The sequence below is a fragment of the Tachyglossus aculeatus genome, chromosome 3 (assembly GCF_015852505.1).
Source record: "Tachyglossus aculeatus isolate mTacAcu1 chromosome 3, mTacAcu1.pri, whole genome shotgun sequence".
NCBI classification, from domain to species: Eukaryota; Metazoa; Chordata; class Mammalia; order Monotremata; family Tachyglossidae; genus Tachyglossus; species Tachyglossus aculeatus.
Window position 1 is genome coordinate 72,290,246 of NC_052068.1, and position 21,277 is coordinate 72,311,522.

At 43.5% G+C, this 21,277-nt stretch overlaps 1 protein-coding gene and 1 non-coding gene across 2 annotated transcripts in view; one reads left to right on the forward strand and one right to left on the reverse strand.

Moving 5' to 3' along the window:
* NRG3 (neuregulin 3) overlaps window positions 1-21,277 on the forward strand; it is a 1,039,421-nt gene that overhangs the window by 245,880 nt on the left and 772,264 nt on the right. The gene's annotated exons all lie outside the window — the stretch shown is intronic.
* Window positions 2,447-2,584, reverse strand: LOC119926034. The gene has a single exon (XR_005449952.1). It is a non-coding gene; the product is annotated as a small nucleolar RNA SNORA7 (small nucleolar RNA).

A 21,277-nucleotide genomic window follows, 5' to 3' on the forward strand; every position in this document is an offset into this window, starting at 1 on the left:
GCACTGGAAATGAAAACCAGCTGTTGCAATCTGTTGTATCATATTTGTATTAATTTTCTGTTTCGATCTGAAATAAGCATTGTAAAGGAAATCACATCCAATTAATACTGTAACAGAGTTGTAACAAGAAGTGCCAGAAATCACTTAGGGTCTGGGCAGTGGTTAACTTTAGAGCCATTGGCTATCTGAGCTCTGTGAATCAGCAAACTCAATGATCCTGCAGGATTGGGTTATTGACCACAGGCCTGCCATTTGGACAAAAAAACACACAGACTGGCACATTTAGTGTGTCGTGCCATGAAGCTAGTCGGAATCCAGGGTCAACTAGTGGGAACCAGGGCCCTGTAAAGGTAAAATCAGGGATTATGAGCTCAATACCAACCCCCTGAACCCTGCTGCCATGCCTGCTTCCTCTTCATCTGTCTCCTCAGCTCCCAGCCTCACCCTGTCCCCTCAGCCTGAGCTCTTGGAGGGCAGAGATCCAGGGATTCATTTCCAACTAGAACCTGGGATGCAGGCCTTGCTGATAACCCCCGTGGATTTCTTAGATTATAACTTCTCCTTTAGTTCTCTTGGAAGAATCCTTACTGTTTGACCAGACAGTATAGGGAGCTGACCATACTGGGTTAAATTTTGAAACTCAATTTCAGAATGGTGCATTCTCCCCAGAGCTGCCCCTAGTAACTGAGTTACAAGCATTTCTGCTTAGGTTTCATATGGTTTCTTAGCACTTTTAGTCACTTGGTTAAGTCTGCTTTCTCCTTTATTGTGCTGATATCAGCAACTTGGCATTTCCCAAATCTCTCTGCAATTTCTCCAACTCAGTAATACCTGTTCCCTTGACCTGATTTTGCCTCTCTTCTGTGTTTCCCCATCACAAAGGTCTGGTGGTGCTTGTGAATTCTACCTCCTGTCATTAGATTGTAAGATCCTTGTGGGCAGGGAGTATATCTGTCCATTCTGTTGTACTCTCCCAAGCACTTAGCATGCTACACCCAGAGGAACTCAGTAAGTACCATCACTACTATCACTTCCTTTGGACCTTCAGATCCCTGATGCTGTTGTCTCGACTCCAGTCCCTTGTTTTCCTATCAATAATGGAGCGGGTGTCAGAAGATAGGAAAAGGGTAGGGATCATCAGCCTCTGTCTCTCAACTTGCCGCCCCTGCCTTGTATTGCCCACTTGAGTCCTGCAGCACCCAACTCATTCTTTCAGGGCTCTAAGACATTGCTTTGGGTTTGGGTGAGGCCCCGAGAAGTGAACTGACTTGCCCAAGGTCACACAACAAGCTAGTGAGGAGCTGCAATTAGAACCCATGTCCTCTGTCTCCCAGTCCCACGCTTTTTCCACTAGACCACATTTTTAAATGGTAATGAAAATGGTAAAGGTTGATCGAGATGTTGATAAGAATGAAAGAGTGTAGGTCAGGATCTGTTTCTCCACTCCTCTCTTTCTAGAAGCACCTATCCTTCAATCAATCAGCCAATCACACATGCATCCTTGCTCATGCGTGTGCATACACAAACCCCCCCCCCACACACACACACACATATGGGTGGTGCCATCCATAACAGGAACGTAGAGCCCAGAAGAAGTTTCCCATAGGGACATCAAAAGAAGGACATCATCTTTCCTCAGTGGAATGGTAAACATTTAATCATTTTTCTTTTCAATGGGACCCATGATCGCCTGGTGTCAGCTAATGATTTGGACAATGACCCAAAGGGTTTAAATTAGCCTGTGAGTGTTGACATGACACTAAGATCCTGTCTTACCATTTAAGAACTGTCCTCCAGGAGATAGATGGCCATAATGTTCATGTCAATATTAATTTTTAAATTTTAATGAAAGTGATGGGTACAAGATTGGGGGGTACAAATGAGTTAAATGGTTATTTATGGGTAGAATAGAGATCATCGGACATGCGGTTCAATGAATCCTGAAATGGACTATTTAATCTAACACTATCACTTAGAATCTTAAAGACTCCTCTGTGTAATCTTGAGCATTAGCTGCTCTTTTGATTTGTAAAATCTTGGGCCTTCCTAAGGAGGTCAGTCACCAAATGCAGTTCCAAAGATCTTTGCAAAATAGCATCTTTAGTTATCCCATCAGAATCGTGCACTCTTGTCTGTCTTCCTAAGCCCAGCAAGGGACTTATGAGTCCATTGGTTTCGATCACCAACGCGATTAATAGGTTCTAAGTATCTTATCTAACATGTTTGTTGTCTTATGCTGTAGAGTTGTGTCTGACCCATAGCGATGCTATAGACACATCTCTCTCAGAATGCCCCCCCTCCATCTGCAATCATTCTGGTAGTGTGTCCATAGAATTTTCATGGTAAAAATACAGAAGTGATTTACTATTCACTCTTCCATGCAGTAAATGAGTCTCTGCCTTCATTTCTCTCCAAAGCCACTGCTGCCCAGCCCAAGTGAGTTTTGACTTGTAGCAGATTGCCTTCCACTCGCTAGCCACTGCCTAAGCTAGGAATGGAATGGGAATGCCTCTGCTTGACTCTCCCTCCTGTAGCTGTGACTGGTAGAATACTGGAAACTCTCCAGGTGAGACCCTGAGAGGGGATCTAATGTACAGAATCACAAACATAATAGTTCTCCATTTTTTACATTTAGAAACCTATTTTGAATAGTATTCGTTGAATTCTTACTACAGGCCAACCACTTTTGAATCACTAGAGAAGCAGCATGGCTCAATGGAAAGAGCACGGGCTTGAGAGTAAAAGGTTATGTGTTCAAATCCCGGCTCTGCCAATTGTCAGCTGTGTGACTTTGGGGAAGTCACTTAATTTCTCTGTGCCCCAGTTACCTCATCTGTAAAATGGGGATGAAGACTGTGAGCCCCATGTGGGACAATCTATTCACCTTCTATCCTCTCCAGCACTTAGAACACTGCTTTGCACATAATAAGTGCTTAACAAATGCCATCATCATCATCACTGTTCTAACCACAGGGTTAGATACAGGTTGATTAGGTTGGGCACAGTCCCTGTCCCAGCCTGGGCTCAGTCTGTTAGGAGGGAAAACAAGTGTTGTATCCCCATTTTACAGTTGATAAAACTGAGGCACAGATAAGTTGAGTGACTTACCCCAGGATACATAGCAGGCAAGTGGCAGAGTCGGGGTTAGAACTCAGATCCTCTATCTCCCAGGTCTATGGTTTATCAGCTAGGTCATGCTGCTTCCCAATTGCACATCAGCGTTTTCTTCTACATTATAAATGTTCAATAAGATCATGTTTGATTTTTCTCTAAAAATGACCACTAAATTGGGAGATGCATCTTTGGAGGGAAGACCCTGCCAACCTAAGAATGGGCAAGAATGCTTGACTGACAACTTCCTGGTTACTCAGTGAAATGTGCATTCAAGTTTCAACCTGCTATCCTCTCGCTAACTGGCACAGGCATGAATGATAGACTGCAAGGGGACAGTAGGATTTATTTATGATGGATAATCCGTCACCTAAAAGTGCTTACGACAGTGCTTTGCACACCATAAGCATTCAGTAATTATGATTGAATGCTTGAATATTGAGCACTTACTGTGTTCAGAGCACTGAAGTAGCTTGGGAGAATACAATATAACAGAGTTGGTAGACACATTTCCTACCCACAGTGAGCTTACATCTGGTTGGCTGGAGAATCATGTAGCCATACATTCCTCCGCATCTACTTTGTGTCAAGTAAGAGTTTGATAACCTCAAGGACTTTATGTCCTCACCCAGCAGAGCCAATAAGGTATAAAAAGTGAGGGAAACCAAAAAGAAAATAGGAACTTGTAACAAGATAAAATCACAAGAAGTCTGCAATTATCTCATACTCAAGAGCAGGAGATGACTTTCTTTGACATTTATGCAGGAAGTAACTACATAGTTTGGAGAACTTAATCTCTTTTTTTAATATGTAATATTTCTTAAACTCTATGTGCTAGGTAGCAGAGGTCATGGGTTCGAATCCCCGCTCCACCACATGTCCGCTGTGTCACCCTGGGCAAGTCACTTAACTTCTCTTAGCCTCAGTTACCTCTTCTGTAAGATGGGGATTAAGACTGTGAGCCCCACGTGGAACAACGTGATCACCTTGTATCCCCCAGCGCTTAGAACAGTGCTTTGCACATAGTAAGCACTTAACAAATGTCATTATTATTATTATTATTATAGGTAAAGTTCTCAGTGCTGGGGTAGGTACAAAGTAATAAGGTTGGACGCTGTCCATGTCACATATGGGGCTCACAGTCTTAATCCCTGTTTTATAGATGAGGGAACTGAGGCCCAGAGAAGTTAAGTGATTTGCCCAAGGTCACACAGCAGACAAGTGGCAGAGCTGGGATTAGAAACTCAGCCCTTCTGACTCTCAGGCCCAATCCACAAAGCCACACTGCTGTTTTTCCACTTGGCATAGTGAATCTGAAACGATTTGCTACATTTTAATTTAGTATTTTTTTCATATTTGTCCCACTAAAAGGGTTGCTGGTTCATGGGCAAGTGGTTTGCAATATTGCTGTTGGACAGGTTTGTGCTCTCAATCAGTCAATCGATCAGTGGTGTTTATTTAGTGCTTACTGGGTGCAGAGCATGTTTCCCTTTAATTCCTGGAAATTTATTTGCAAAAGAACCAGTTCCTTTGCCCATGTTTAAGGCTGCAGCTTTCCCTCCCTTAGATATGGGCTGTGCATTTGTGACCAAAGGCAATTTCAATACTCGTCAAAACAGAATACCAGGTAACATAAGACCGTAATACAGGAAAGCAAAATTGTGAATGTCTCAAAATTAAAGATCAAAAAACATGTTTCATTTCTAATTGTGAGTCCAGGTTTTCTTTAATTGCTTCTTGGGGTAGAGCATCTGTCCTGTTCCCTGTGATCACTCAGAAAAGTACCTTGCGTCCTTTCCTCTCCTGCTCATTGCTAGTGTCCCTATATGGGGCTCCTATCCAATATCCATCACTTAGTGAGCCTCAGGTTGAAACCCAGGGATAAAAGACCCCGTGGATTTTATGCCTCCCAACATAAATTAAAACAACTTCCACATTCACAGTCCATCTATAGTGATTCCTTCTGGAAATTCATTGAATTTCAGTAAAGACTGTTTTTAATTTGAAAATTGTTTCACTGTGAAAAATTTCTATCTGCTTATTCATAAATGTCTTCCTTGATCAGATGATATAAAAGCTTCTAGACTGTGAGCCCATTGTTGGGTAGGGACCGTCTCTGTATGTTGCCAACTTGTACTTCCCAAGCGCTTAGTACAGGGCTCTGCACACAGTAAGCACTCAATAAATACGAGTGAATGAATGAATAAGAGCACCATATATTCATTGGCCACAACTAAGTAAATGAAATTGGCATCTAAATTCTTGAGCAGTTTTATCACGGTCACTTGCTGACCATTCTCAGTATAAAATGGCAGGACAAGTGTGCTATTTCTATTTGTCACATTCAGCTATTTTTTCTTCAGCTATATCATCCTGCTCTACTTATTTTACTGTTGTGTCTTTGTTCTTCCTCTTGCCCCCTTTATAGGTAAATCATTTTTGTCTGTCTTCCCCAATAGATTCTACATTCCTTCAGGGCAGGAAATATTTGTCCTGCTCTTATTATGCCCTGCTTCTCTAATTCTATTTATCATTATCCTTGTAATTTATGTTTTTTATGTTTTATTGATACTTATTTCCTTCTAGACTGTAAACTCACTGTGGGCAGGGAATGTGTATGTTTATTGTTATATTGTACTTCCCCAAGCACTTAGTACAGTGCTCAGTAAATACAATTGACTACTTATGCATTTGTTGCCAGCCGTCTCTCCTTCATTTCTTAGATTGTAATTCCCTTGGGTCCAGGGACCTCTTTGAAGCAGATGCCAGTGATTTCTGGAAATTTGAGGACATGGAGGTCTCAAAAGGCATGTACTTTGGCACCAGGCATGTACAGTTGGAGTTCCTTCAGGGCCAAAAGAGAAGCAGCCATCTTTCTGCGCTTGTCTGAATGCAGTCCTGTCTGGAGACTGGGTCTGCCCACACTGACTTTCCAAAGGGTCTTCCACACCTATGATTCAGGAAGGATATCTGAGCTGCAGTTTTCTTCACTGGCTAGTACAGGTCACGTTGTAGTTGGTTTACCTAAGAAAATCAGGTTTTGCGCCATGCAATCAGGAGTGAACCAGTGCCTGCTAAAAGTTCCTTGGGAACTTTAGGGTCCGGTGACTCCTAGAACTTCAGTAAATTCCTACAATCAGTCATATTTATTAAGTGCTTCTGTGTGCAGAGCACTGTATGATCTGCTTGACAGACTACAATATAACAGAGTCGGTAGACATGTTCCCTAACTGACAAGGAGCTTGCTGTTTAGAAGAAAATCATGTCCAGTGACAACTCCATGCAAAGATGGCCATGAACCACCTCCCAGATACAGGAGCTTCCAACTTTCTGGGCACCAGGAAGGGGGTTATGATTCATTCACCAATCCTGTCTATAACTCCCAACCTTTGGTTACCCTTTGACCACCAAAGTAGGGGAAGGACAGTGCTGTTGCCTGTCCTCTGGGGCTGTGGGCAGAAGCCAGTATGGATTCGCCACTACTGAACCTGTGGATCTGTCCATGTATTCACTTGCCCCCCAGCCTGGGGCCAAATTGGGCTATGTCACCCAGAGGTAAAATTAAAGGAAAGGGGGTTTACTACGTGGAGGCTTGAATAATCCACATCTGGCTTGATAGATACTCTTTCCCTGTATAGAATCTGCTCATTTCCCTTGCCTTAATGGCTCTGCAATAGATTGTTCCCTGCAGGCACGAAGGGCCATCATTACATTGTCTCTGCACCCTGAGAAGTAATGATAATAATTGTGGTATTTGTTAAGCACTTACTATGTGCCAGGCACTGTACTAAGCACTGGGGTGTAAACAAGCAAATTAGGTTGGACACAGTCCCTGTACCACAGGGGACTCATTCATTCACTCAGTCATACTTATTGAGTGCTTACTGTGTGCAAAACACTGTACTAAGCACTTGGGAAAGTAAACTACAATAATAAACAGTCACTTTTTTTATGGCATTTATTAAGAGCTTACTATGTGCAAAGCACTGTTCTAAGCGCTGGGGAAGTTACAAGGCGATCAGGTTGTCCCTCAGGGGGCTCACAGTCTTTATCCCCATTTTACGGATGAGGTAACTGAGGCACAGAGAAGTGAAGTGACTTGCCCAAAGTCACACAGCTGACAATTGGCAGATCTGGGATTTGAACCCATGACCTCTGACTCCAAAGCCCGGACTCTTTCCACTGAGCCACGCTGCTTCTCTAAGACATTTCCTGTCTTAATCCCCATTTTGCAGACAGGTAACTGAGGCACAGAGAAGTAGTTTGCCCAAGGTCACACAGCAGACAACTGGCAGAGCCAAGATTAGTAGTAGTGTAGTGTAGTCTAGTCAGTCATTCAGTCAACTGTATTTATTGAGCACTTTTGTGCAAAGTACTGTACTAAGTGCTTGGGAGGCTACAATATAACAGTAAAACAGACACATTCCTGGCTCATAAGTGGAAAGAGCACACCTGAGTTTTAATCCAAGCTCTACCACGTGCCTGCTATTTGACCATGGGCAGGTTACTTAACTTCTCGGGGCCTCAGTTTTCTCATCTTTAAAATGGAGATTTGAAATCTGTTTTCCCTGCCTCTGAGACTGTGAGTCTCATGTGGGGCAGGGACTGCCACTGACCTAATTATTTTGTATCTACTCCATCACTTTGTAGAGTGCTTGGCTCATAGTGAATGCTAAATAAATACCACAATTATAATGATAATTACTATTATTGTGGTTTGGTATAAGCCTGGGGCTGAGTCTTGCTACCAGATCAGGTGTAGGACAGATGTTGTTGGATGCTTTTAGAGATTCATTCATTCATTAAAACATATTTATTGTGTGCTTACTGTGTGCAGAGCACTGTACTAAGCGCTTGGAAAGTACAAATTGGCAATGTATAGAGACAGTCCCTAGCCAACAACGGGCTCACAGTCTAGAAGAGATGGTTTTCCCTTTTATCCTGAGATTGAGGGGAAAAATTTCTACTTCAAACTCACCCTCAACCACAAAGAGGGACAATTTGGACTTCAAATCTGGATCTCTCCTAAACGAAGCATTGCACATCAGTGACTTCCTACGGATTGAAAATAAAATCCCAAACTTTCCAACTGCCTTCTCCAGCATTTAGGGAAGTTCAAAGCGACCTGCTAAGCCACTTATTTTCTTCTCCACGGAAAGTGTTACCAGTTGTAATTATCACCATTAATGCGCTGTGCTCAATTGTACAATCAATATAATTACTGAATGAAAATTATACAATAAACATAATTGCTGCTTTGCTCATGTACTGAATTTCACAGATACTTCACCTGGGGTTTGTCTTTTAATGGGCAATGGGCAATTATAATGCAATATTGGGGGAGAGAAATGAATAATCCACAGAAGTGGGTAGAGGGACACCCCCCCTCCTTCCTCTCCCCCTCCTCCCCTTCCCCCCCGCCTTACCTCCTTCCCCTCCCCACAGCACCTGTATATATGTATATATGTTTGTACATATTTATTACTCTATTTTATTTGTACATATTTATTCTATTTATTTCATTTTGTTAATATGTTTTGTTTTGTTTGTCTCCCCCTTCTAGACTGTGAGCCCGCTGTTGGGTAGGGACCGTCTCTCTGTGTTGCCAACTTGTACTTCCCAAGCTCTTAGTACAGTGCTCTGCACACAGTAAGCGCTCAATAAATACGATTGAATGAATGAATGAATGAATGAATGAGCAGATGGCCTGGGTGGTGATACTGCCACCTGGTGGGGGAGACTGGTACTGGTGTATTAGCACAGCTGGGCTCAGGGCCTGGAAGCTCCTGCGATGATGATGATGATGATGATAGTGGTATTTGTTAAACGCTTACTATGTACCAAACACTGTTCTAGGCGCTGGGGTAGATACAAGGTAATCAGGCCGTCCCACCTGGGGCTCACAGTCTTAATCCCCATTTTACAGGTGAGGGAACTGAGCGGCAGCCCTCCATTCATTTACTCAGTCATATTTATTGAACACTTACTGTGTGCAGAGCACTGTATTAAGTGCTTGGGAAGTACAATACAGCAAAAAAGAGAGACAATCCCTGCCCTCCGGAACACACGTGTCTGAACTCTACCTATAGAATGGCATCTGGGCCTCAGTTACCGCATCTGTAAAATGGGGATTAAGACTGTGAGCCCCCCCCCCCCCCCACCATGGGACAACCTGATCACCTTGTAACCTCCCCAGCGCTTAGTATAGTGCTTTGCACATAGTAAGCACTTAATAAATGCCATCATATCATTATTATTATTATTATCTGAGCACTCTTGGTTCGACAAATTCATTCATTCATTCATTCATTCAATCGTATTTATTGAGCACTTACTGTGTGCAGAGCACTGTACTAAGCGCTTGGGAAGTACAAGTTGGCAACATATAGAGACAGTCCCTACCCAACAACGAGCTCACAGTCTAGAAGGGGGAGACAGACAACAAAACAAAACATGTGAACAGGTGTCAAGTCATCAGAATAAATAGAAGTAAAGCTAGATGCACATCATTAACAAAATAAAATAAATAGAATAGTAAATATGTACAAGTAAACTAGAGTGATAAATCTGTACAAAGATATATACAGGTACCTTGGGGAGGGGAAGGATGTAAGGCAGGGGGGTGGGGAGGGGGAGAGAAAGGAGGGGGCTCAGTCTGAGAAGGCCTCCTGGAGGAGGTGAGCTCTCAGTAGGGCTTTGAAGGGAGGAAGAGAAGTAGCTTGGCGGATGTGCGGAGGGAAGGCATTCCAGGCCAGGGGGAGGACGTGGGACTAGAACAAAGGCAGCCAGACAGCAAAGGCTTGAATCACACCTGTCCTTTCACCAATACTAAACTATGGTTTGAGCAAAATATCATGCCCTGAGTGATGAGAAGCTGACCAGTGTGAGGAGTGGATGTGGCCATAGAGGGGACTGATCAGAACATAGTTGCCATTGTGGAAATGATTTTTTTTTGTTTCTGGAAAAGGCTGGTGCCTCCGGAGGACAATCCTGGAGGGTGTGGGCTGGTAGATTAATGGTCCCTTGTGCCCCATCTGGCTAATGGGGAGACTCAATTTCTCTGGAACTGTGGCATTTGTTCTTTCTTTGGAGAAGAAGCAAGCTTAGGACAGGTCACACCACTTGCCTCACTTTGTGAAATGGAGAGAATTTACCACTGTGTATTATGTGTGCTTATGAATAATTACTTCTGGGTGTGCTGGGTTCAGGGGCCCAGCCCGAAAAGGGTGTTAAACTCTGATAGGAATTTTGGTAGACTTTGCTTGAATTCCCTGGAGAATAAATGACAGAGAGTACTTTATTGAGAAAATTGAAACCTTCAGGTGAGATTGCCCTAAAACATCCCCTCCTCCTCTAGTTTCTGCATCCTCCTGTCCCTTCTTCAACTCTCCCATCTTTCCCAGCAGTATCTCAAGAGAAGATCTCCTGCTTTCTCTCAAAATCCACCCTCCGAACCTGGGCATCTGACCTGATTTCTTCACACCTTATCGAAAGTGCTTGCTCCCTCCCTATTTTCCCTGCCTGACCACCTCTTCAATTGTTCACTCTCCAGTAGCTTTTCCCCTCTGCTTTCAAACATGCTCATGTCTCTATTCTAAAAATACCCTCCCTTGACCTCACTGCTCTTCTCAGTTATCAACCCATTTCTTACCTATCATTCCTCTCCAAGCACACTGAAAGAGTTGTCTACACCCAGTGCCTCCACTTCTCCTCTATTGCTGTCTTTAACGCCCTCCAATATGGTCACAAATGATCACCTTCTTGCCAAATACAACAGCCTCAACTCAGGCTCACTTTTTGATACCTTTTTATTCTCCCTTGGAGAACTCATCCAGTCCCACAGCTTCAACCACCATGAATGTGGATGAATCCCAAATCTACATCTCCAGCCCTGATCTAGCTCCTTCTCAGCAGACTTGCATTTCATCCTGCCTTCAGAACATCTCTAACCGGATGTCCTGTGGACACCTCAAACTTAATGTGCCCAAAACAGAACTCCTCATCTTACCACCCAAGCCTTGTCTTCCCCCTGACTTCCCCATCACTGTAGACAGCACCGCAATCCTTCGTGTCTCACAAGCCTCTAACCTAATCGATCAATCACTCAATCATATTATTGATTAGGTATTGGGATTATTGGTTCAGAAAAATCAGTTTTTTTCCATTCAATCACTCAATTGTATTTATTGAGCACCTACTGTGTTCAGAGCACTGTACTAAGTGCTTGGGTGAGTACAGTATAACAGAGTTGGTAGACAAATTCCTTCTCCATTACCTCACTGCTTTCCTACTAGAAAGCCTATTAGCTACCACACGCTGCTCCTCTAATGCCAGCCTACTCACTGTACCTCAATCTCATCTATTTTGCAGTTGACCTCTTGTCCACATCCTGCCTCAGGTTTGGATCATCCTCCCTCTTTACATCTGACAGATAATTACTCTGCTCACCTCCAAAGCCTTACTGAAGGCACATCTCCTTCATGAGACCTTCCCTAAACTCTCATTGCCTATTTTCCCATTAGAGGACCAAAGTGTGCGGGCTGGGTTGTAGTAAGAGAGTAGTGAGGTGAGGTAGGAGGGGGCAAGGTAATGGACTGGCCAGTGGTAAGGAGTTTCTGATTGCTGCAGAAGTGGATGGGCAACCACTGGAAGTTCTTGAAAAGTGGGGAAACATGGCCTGAATGTTTCTGTAGAAGATGATCTGGACAGTAGATTGAAGTATGGACAGGAGTGTGAAGAGACAGCAGGCAGGGAGCTCAGCAAGTAGGCTGATGCAGTAATCAAAGCAGGATACGATTAAATGCATACTGTTGTGAGACAACTGGAGTAGGTGGGCCAGCCTGATTTTCTTTAAAAATGGTATTTGTTAATTCATTCAATTGTATTTATTGAGTGCTTACTGCGTGCAGAGCACTATACTAAGCGCTTGGGAAGTACAAGTTGGCAACATATAGAGATGGTCCCTACCCAACATTGGGCTCACAGTCTAGAAGGGGGAGACAGAGAACAAAACAAAACATATTAGCAAAATAAAATGAATAGAATAAATATGTACAAATAAAATAAATAGAGTAATAAATACGTACAAACATATATACATATATACAGGTGCTGTGGGGAGGGGAAGGAGGTAAGGCAGGGGGAGGGGGAGGAAGGGGAGAGGAAGGAGCGGGCTCAGTCTGGGAGGAAGGGACTCAGTCTGTTAAGCACTTACTATGTGCCAGGCATTGTACTAAGGGGTAGATACGAGCTTATTAGTTAGGACACAGTCCATATCCCACATGGGGCTCACAGTCTCAATCCCTATTTTACAGATGAGGTAACTGAAGCACAGAGAAGTTAAATGACTTATCCAAGGTCACACAACTGACATGTGTGACTCTTTAGACTGCAAGCTTGTTGTGGACAGGGAATGTGTCTGTTTTATTGTTATTTTGTGCTCTCCCAAGAGCTTAGTCCAGTGTTCTGCACACAGTAAGGGCTCAGTAAACACAGTTGTTTGGCTAACTGACAAATGGCGGAGCTGAGATCAGAATCCAGGTCCTTCATGACTTCTAGACCTGTGTTCTAATTGGTAGATATTGGGAGAGGAGTTGGTTTTCCATAATATAGGTTTTGTGACTATAAGGATATCATGAAGTTGAGTCAAAATGGAAAAAAGCTCAAGTAGGGACAAACCCAGTTAGTGCACTTGTCAACAACGCAGGCAGGGCTGTCATTCATGCTTCAGTCTTTTCAATTCCACCCACATGCCTCGACTGAATTTCACCGTGCCATCATAAAAACAAAGGACAGCTGTAGTTAGATGTCTCTATCATCTTGAAGTACGTTTCATCTCATTCTTTCACAGATAATGGGCTCCCTTTCTATTTCCTTCTTTTTTTAGCAATATTAAAATAGGATCTGTAATTTACAAATATCCCCAGACTTTCAAACATACAAACTCATGAGCACTACCTGGCAGCTAATTCACAGTCACTCATGCTCGTTTTACAGAGTTTGTGTGGATCATTTGTTACTGAAACAGCAGGGAACATGTCTATTTTCTCAAATGCTTAGTACAGTGCTTTTCACATAGTAAACATTCAATAAATACCATGGATTGATTGATTGATTAATACAACTTGAAGTTTTGATATTTGGGGATATAAGTGCCAACATACTGGTATTATTCTTAGTGATATTTGAATTTCTGTTAACACAGGAGTACAAATGGGAGGAAAAAAGTGCTTGAATAAATGTGAAAGAGGTCATGATTGAAATAGTCCCACTGAATTAGCAGGGCCACCTGATACCTGCAGACTCTGTTGCCAGTCATCCCTTGTCCTTGGCTTTTATAGTAATAATATTAATTGTGGTATTTTGTTATGTTCTTACTCTGTAGATACAAGATAATCTGTTTGGACAGCCCTTGTCCCATGTGAGGCTCACAGTCTCAATCCCATTTTACAGATGAGGTAACTGATGCCCAGAGAAGTGAAGTGAGTTGCCCAAAGTCACACAGCGGATGAGTGGTGGAGCCAGGATTAGAACTCAGGTCCTTCTGACTCCCAGGACTGTAATCTATCCACTAGGCCTCGCTGCTTCTAAGAAAGGTTTTATGTCGCTTTCAACTCTTTTCCAAGAAGTATGTGGGGGCAAGAAGGGCTACATGGATCTGCCCCATCATTTCATCAGTCTGGGTTCCAGCAACCAGACTTCTCTTGGTCTGCGGTTCACAGTGGCAGAACAGCTGGGGCACAGGCACTAAACCAGATAGGATTTGGGCCCTGCCTTCCACTGGAGCACATGGATCAATCAATCAATCAATCGTATTTATTGAGCACTTTGTGCAGAGCACAAAGCACTAAGCGCTTGGGAAGTACAAGTTGGCAACATATAGAGACAGTCCCTACCCAACAGTGGGCTCACAGTCTAAAATGTCCATTTCAGACATGGATGAATATCAAACATCCCAGATCCAGTTTCTGTAGCGGTACCAATACCTGCTTTGACTTTAAGAACTCACATCATTAGTCAGGTTTTGTCTCCAGCATGAACCTTTGAAAGTATCATCCCTAGTAGTTGTAGTACTAGTTTCTGTTGAAGGCCTACTGTATTTAAAGACTGTATGCAAAGAATACCCAGGTGAGAGTTGGACTGAGGTGGTGGTCCTTTGAGGAAGTCACAGTCTAAGAATAAAAGTGGGGAGACTGGACTAAAAGAGACACACCAGGAAAGATCAAACAAGAAAAACTGTTAAACTGTTTTCAGCACATTTTCAGACTGCTTGTTCATTCGCTCATTCAATCGTATTTATTAGGTGCTTACTATGTGCAGAGCACTGTACTAAGGGCTAGGGAAAGTACAGTACAACAGTAAACAATCACATTCCCTGCCCACAACGAGCTCGCAGTCCAGAGTGGGGAGACAGACGTCAATACAAATAAATAAAATGCCAGTTATACAAATAAAGGCTATGGGACTGATGTGGGGGTTGTAGGGGAGAGCAAAGGGAGCAAGTCAGAGTGACGCAGAAAAGAGTGGGAGATGCGGAAAAATGGGGCTTAGTCTGGGAAGGCCTTTTGGAGGAGATATGCCTTCAATCAATCAATCAATCGTACTTATTGAGCGCTTACTGTGTGCAGAGCACTGTACTAAGCGTTTGGGAAGTACAAGTTGGCAACATATAGAGACAGTCCCTACCCAACAGTGGGCTCACAGTCTAAAAGGGGGAGACAGAGAACAAAACCAAACTTACTAACAAAATGACTTTATGGGGGTGGGGGGAGTGGGGAGAGTAATTGTCTATCAGATTTGAGCAGGGAGGGGATTCCAGGCCAGAGGCAGGACATGTGCCAGGGGTCAGTGGCAAGACAGGTGAGATTGGGGCACACTGAGAAGGTGTGAAGAAGGAGTGAAGTGTGCAGGCTGGATTGTAGAAGGAAAGAGGCTTGTGGTTTAGAGTTCAACACACAGCTATAACAGCAACCACAGCTATCTCAATGTTCTGTGGAGGTTTATGCTGCAGCTGCTTGTGTCCTTCCTGCCGAATTGGTTCAATCAATCAATCATATTTATTGAGCATTTACTGTGTGCCGAGCAGTGTATGAAGCACTTAGGAGAAAAAGATAGATTGTCTGTTATTTCTGAATGCTGAACTCATTCATTCCACCTCAAGAACTAAGTTCTTTAAAATAGAAGAGAGGTGGACATTGTGGCCTTTTGGTGTAGTTAGGCATGTTTGTGTTTTGTCTTTGAAGAAATGTTTGCTCTGTTTTACAGGCTCAGTCACACTTCAACTATCCTTGAGTGCACTTCCAGAACTCAAGAGAATATTTGAGCTCTTTGGAAATAAGTACCAACCCTATGCCATTGAGCTATCATTATTTAATTTTCATTGCTGTAAAAATCTGGATCCATGTCTATGCCTGTAGATAAACTATGGTTTCGGAATTCTTAGGCAGTTATTAAGCAGCACTTTGCCAAGTGTCTTTATCTGAAAGGAACAAGGCAGAGAAAAGTATTAGTGCAATCCTGAGATTTATTATCTTTGCCTCGTGTGCTAAATGGCTGGCATTCTGTGGAAGGGGCTGCCTAATTAACCAAGCCTGCTTCTTTATATGCCTAAAGACAAGAGAGAGGACAAATGAATAACAGGCAATGGGAGGGTTGGAAGTGAGTCTAAAACCACGTGACAGGTAGGCCCATTAGCTTGAACAGTAAATTTCTCCTTGCTGTAATTTTACAAACAGAGTAGGCTATTTCTTCCAATTAATCCATCAGCAGTATTTATTGAGCACTTACTATGTCCAGAGCACTGTGCTAAGCCCTTGGGAAAGTACAATACAACAGAGTTAGCAGATACATTTTCTGTCCACAACAAGCTTACAACCTATGTGCCACTTGGAAATATAGTTGTTTCAAAAAAGACCCATAATACCACGACCTCAGACCACAGAGGGCCTACATGATTTTGGAGTTGTTCTTGTCGATACTAATTTTCCCAAGCAGATATTCTGTATTTCCATGTGTGTGGAGAAACACCTCTGTGATACCCGGAACAACTAGTTCAGATGACTGTAGGGCTACTGCTCCTTCCCAGGGAAGGCCTCACTTTGCCTAAGGATCTTGGAAATATCCAGAGACTGGATTTAAACAAAACTCAGCGTTAAAGGGAACCCACCTCTCCCAGTCCGGAGGCCAAATCAGTTATGGCCAAGCCTTAGCTATGCCAATGGCAGGTCTGAGTTCCTACAGAGCATGCCCCATGGTATCTGGGGCCCCTGTGGGAGGTGGGGGCACAAAAGGGACAATGGCCAGATGAGATTTATTACTCTATTTTACTTGTACATATTTACTATTTTATATATTTTGTTAATGATGTGCATTATAGCTATAATTCTAATTGTTCTGATGATTTTGGCACCCGTCTACACGTTTTGTATTGTTGTCTGTCTCCCCCTTCTAGACTGTGAGCCCGTTGTTGGGTAGGGACCGTCTCTATATGTTGCCGACGTACTTCCCAAGCGCTTGGTACAGGGCTCTGCACACAATAAGCGCTCAATAAATATGATTGAATGAATGAATTAATTATAGAAGCACTGTCCAAAGCTGCAGTGCCGCCCAAATGCCCGTGGCCCAGAACCTGTTTGGCCAGGGGCTGGTATGCTAGGCAACGTGCCTGGTATAGCCCCCTTAAGCACAGTATGCCTTCCAAAGCCATTCCCTGTCTAGTTAGTCAGGCTTATCTTTTTACTCAACGTCGATGTTTGTCACTGCTACATGTTAGGTGGAAGGAGGGGGTCTACCCAATTCCAAAGATTTCTGAAAAGCTCTTCAAGCATAAAAGGCTTTTAGGTCTGTTGCTATTCCGTTTATTATCGTAAATATATTTGTCTTTGATTCCTGCTTCCCCATTGGGTAATTACCGTAAAGAGGACAGAATGGAACAGCTTGCACACAACAGTTAAGGCTGGTAGCTTTCGATGTTTGGCTGGTACTGATTCTGGAATTTTGCCGGGGCTGCCCATTCGATACATTGATACATTTTGATTTAAAGGGCAGAGATCCTGAATACAAATGCGTAAATCAAGCTGTAGTTATGAATCAGTGAACACCGGCTCTCTAATAGCTAATGCCCGCAAAATGAAAAGTAATCTGTGGCTGAAGCATTAGAAGCCCCTCAGCTAGAAAAGGCACAGCAAGTCGGGAAATTGTTTCATTACTTCATAATTCACTGCAAATACAAAAAGGAAAGTAATGAAAATAGCACTTGGAAAAACAGCAGAGCTGATGATCGTGATTTTTCAGATGTGATATGGAAGAAAAAGGAAAATTTATCATCATTATCGGCTTGTGTGGATGTCCCTTCTTATCTTGACAGGAGTGAGGAAAGTGACTGTGATAAAGTACGGTTTAAGAAGGCCCAATGCCATTATTGAGTTGTTATTGCTTTTATCAATAGGAGAAGGGACACATTCATTTGTTTTGAAAAGACCCAGCATTAGGAGGAGCGGGACAGTTTAAAGAGGTGTGTTCTGGGAGTGTTTGAAATAAATGTTGCTAGGTGAGATCAGTGATGAAGATTGTAAAATTGTCTTTCCCATCACCCCAATTGAAAATCAGTTTTTCATGGTTAGAATTTCTGAGAATAAAAATTCAAGTAATAAATTCAGGAATAATTCAGGAGAAGCAGCATGGCTCTGTGGAAAAAGCCCAGGCTTGGGAGTCAGAGGTCATGGGTTCTAATCCCAGCTCCCCCACGTCTGCTGTGTGACCTTGGGCAAGTCACTTAACTTCTCTGAGCCTCAGTTCCCTCATCTGTAAAATGGGGATTAAGCCTGTGAGCCCCACGTGGGACAACGTGATCACCTTGTATCCCCCCCAGCACTTTGAACAGTGCTTTGCACATAGTAAGTGCCTAACAAATGCCATCATTATTATTATTAATAATATTCAAGAGCGTGGGCATTAAGGGGCACTGGAAGGTGGAACGGGTGAAAAACACTGGGGCATGTCCACCCAGCAGATTGGAAGCACTTCAAGGGCAGAGAGTGGAGTCTACTGCTTCTAACGTGGCTTTTCCTATGTCTAAAATGGTAAGCACATTCTCAAAAAGCCCTGGGCAATGGAAATGTCACACTACAGCACTCATACCTTGACCAATGACACAGGTGTGGGAACAACTTTTACTTTATCCTGTGTGTCAAGTGATGCCAACTCATGGATTCCCCTCTAGCCGGACAGACATGCCTTGTGGAAAGAACATTCCCTAATGATTCAGTCAATCAACGGTATTTATTGAGCATTTCCTGTGTGCAGAGCATTGTACTGGCCCTTGAGAGAGTAATAGTAATTATAACAATAATGATAATGGTATTTGTTAAGCTCTTACTATGTGTCAAGCACTGTTCTAAGCCCTGGAAGATGAGAGATAATCAAGTCATACATAGTCTCTGTCCCACAATTTAAGTAGGATGGAGAACAGGTATTAATTACCCATTTTACAGATGAGGTAATGGAGCACAGAGAAGTGAAGTGACTTATCCAAAGTCACAAAGTATGCACACGGTAGAGCCAAGATTTGAACTCCCAGGCCATGTCTTTTCCACTAGATCACACTGCTCCTCTACAGTACAATTTAATACAACAGAATTGGTATTCACTCATTCATTCAATCATATTTATTGAGTTGGTAACATATAGAGATGGTCCCTACCCAGCAGCGGGCTCACAGTCTAGAAGGGGGAGACAGACAACAAAACAAAACATATTAACAAAATAAAATAAATAGAATAAATATGTACAAGTAAAATAGAGTAGTAAATATGTACAAACATATATATATATGTATACATATATATATGTATACATATATATATATATATACATATATATGTATGTATATATATATATATATATATATATATATATATATATATATATATATATATATATATACAGGTGCTGTGGAGAGGGGAAGGAGGTAAGGTGGGGGAGGGGGAGGGGAAGGGGACGAGGGGGAGAGAAAGGAGGAGGCTTAGTCTGGTAAGGCCTCCTGGAGGCGGTGAGCTCTCAGTAGGGCTCTGAAGGGAGGAAGAGAGCTAGCTTGGTGGATGTGCAGAGGGAGGGCATTCCAGGCCAGGGGGAGGACATGGGCCAGGGGTCGACGGCGGGACTGGCGAGAACAAGGCACAGTGAGGAGGTTAGCGGCAGAGGAGCGGAGGGTGCAGGCTGGGCTGTAGAAGGAAAGAAGGGAAGTGAGGTAGGAGGAGGCGATGTGATGGACAGCCTTGAAGTCGAGTGTGAGGAGTTTTTGCCTGATGCATAGGTTGATTGGTAGCCACTGGAGATTTTTGAGGAGGGGAGTAACATGCCCAGAGCGTTTCTGCACAAAGACGATCTGGGCAGCAGCGTGAAGTACAGATTGAAGTGGGGAGAGGGAGGAGGATGGGAGATCAGAGAGGAGGCTGATGCAGTAATCCAGTTGGGATAGGATGAGAGATTGAATGAGCAGGGTAGCAGTTTGGATAGAGAGGAAAGGGCAGATCTTGGTGATGTTGCGGAGGTGAGACTGGCAGGTTTTGGTGATGGATTGGATGTGAGGGGTGAATGAGAGAGTGGAGTCGAGGATGACACCAAGGTCGCAGGCTTGTGAGATGGGAAGGATGGTAGTGCCGTCAACAGTGATGGGAAATTTAGGGAGAGGGCAGGGTTTGGGAGGGAAGATAAGGAGTTCAGTCTTGGACATATTGAGTTTTAGATGGTGGGCAGACATCCAGATGGAGATGTTCTGAAGGCAGGAGGAGATATTAGTCTGGAGGGAGGGAAAGAGAGCAGGGGCAGAGATGTAGATTTGGGTGTCATCAGCATAGAGACGATAGTTGAAGCCGTGAGAGTGAATGAGTTCACCAAGGGAGTGAGTGTAGATAGAAAACAGAAGGGGAACAAGAACTGACCCTTGAGGAACCCCTACAGTAAGGGGATGGGAGGAGGAGGAGGAGCCCGCAAAAGAGACTGAGAATGAACGGCCAGAGAAATAAGAGGAGAACCAGGAGAGGACAGAGTCTGTGAAGCCAAGGTTGGATAGTGTGTTGAGGAGTAGGGGGTGGTCCACAGTGTCGAAGGCAGCTGAGAGGTTGAGGAGGATTAGGATAGAGTAGGAGCCATTGGATTTGGCAAGCAGGAGGTCATTGGTGACCTTTGAGAGGGCAGTTTCTGTGGAATGTATGGGACAAAAGCCAGACTGGAGGGGGTCGAGGAGAGAGTTGGTGCTGAGGAATTCGAGGCAGCGCGTATAGACAACTCGTTCAAGGAGTTTGGAAAGGAATGGTAGGAGGGAGATAGGGCAATAACTAGAAGGTGAGGTATGGTCAAGAGAGGGTTTTTTTAGGATGAGAGAGACGTGGGCATGTTTGAAGTCAGAGGGGAAGAAACCAGTGGAGAGTGAGCAGTTGAAGATGGAAGTGGAGGGGAGGAGTGAGAGATTTCATAAGATTAGAGGGAATGGGGTTAGAAGCACAGGTGGTTGGAGTAGCACTTGAGAGAAGGGAGGAGATCTCATCAGAGGATACTGCTGGGAAGGATGGGAGAGTAGCAGAGAGGGTTGAGAGCTGGTGGGGGGTTGGAGAACGGGGAGGAGTGACTTTGGGGAGCTCAGACCCATGTGTATGTGGGATGCACATTCCCTGCCCACAATGAGCTTATGGTCTAGAGGGGGAGACAATTGATAATATGTAATTCATAGTTATGTACATAATTGCTGTGGGGCTGAGGGTGGAGCAAATTTTAAATGCCCAAAGGTCACAGATCTAGGTGCAATAGTGTACTAAACCAATAGCATAATGAAAAGACTTTATAAGGCTTTGCCCATGATAAATACTTAATCCCTGATACGGTGCTGCTGCTGCTGCTGCTGATGATGATGAAGATAAAACAAGGACCCAGGAAGATGAGTTATAGGGACACAATTAGAATGTGCTAATTCATTTAGTCTTATTATATTGATGTACTCCTTGCTCAGGAAGTGTGTTTCTCTAGGCTCTGGAAGGAGAAGCATAAAACCAGAACCACATCTTTAAGGAACTCAGTCAAAGGGTAAGACAACGTGCTACATCAAATCTTGACCGAAATGAAGAGACATTTACAGACCCACGCATAATTTCTAGGGAAGATTTGGTTGATG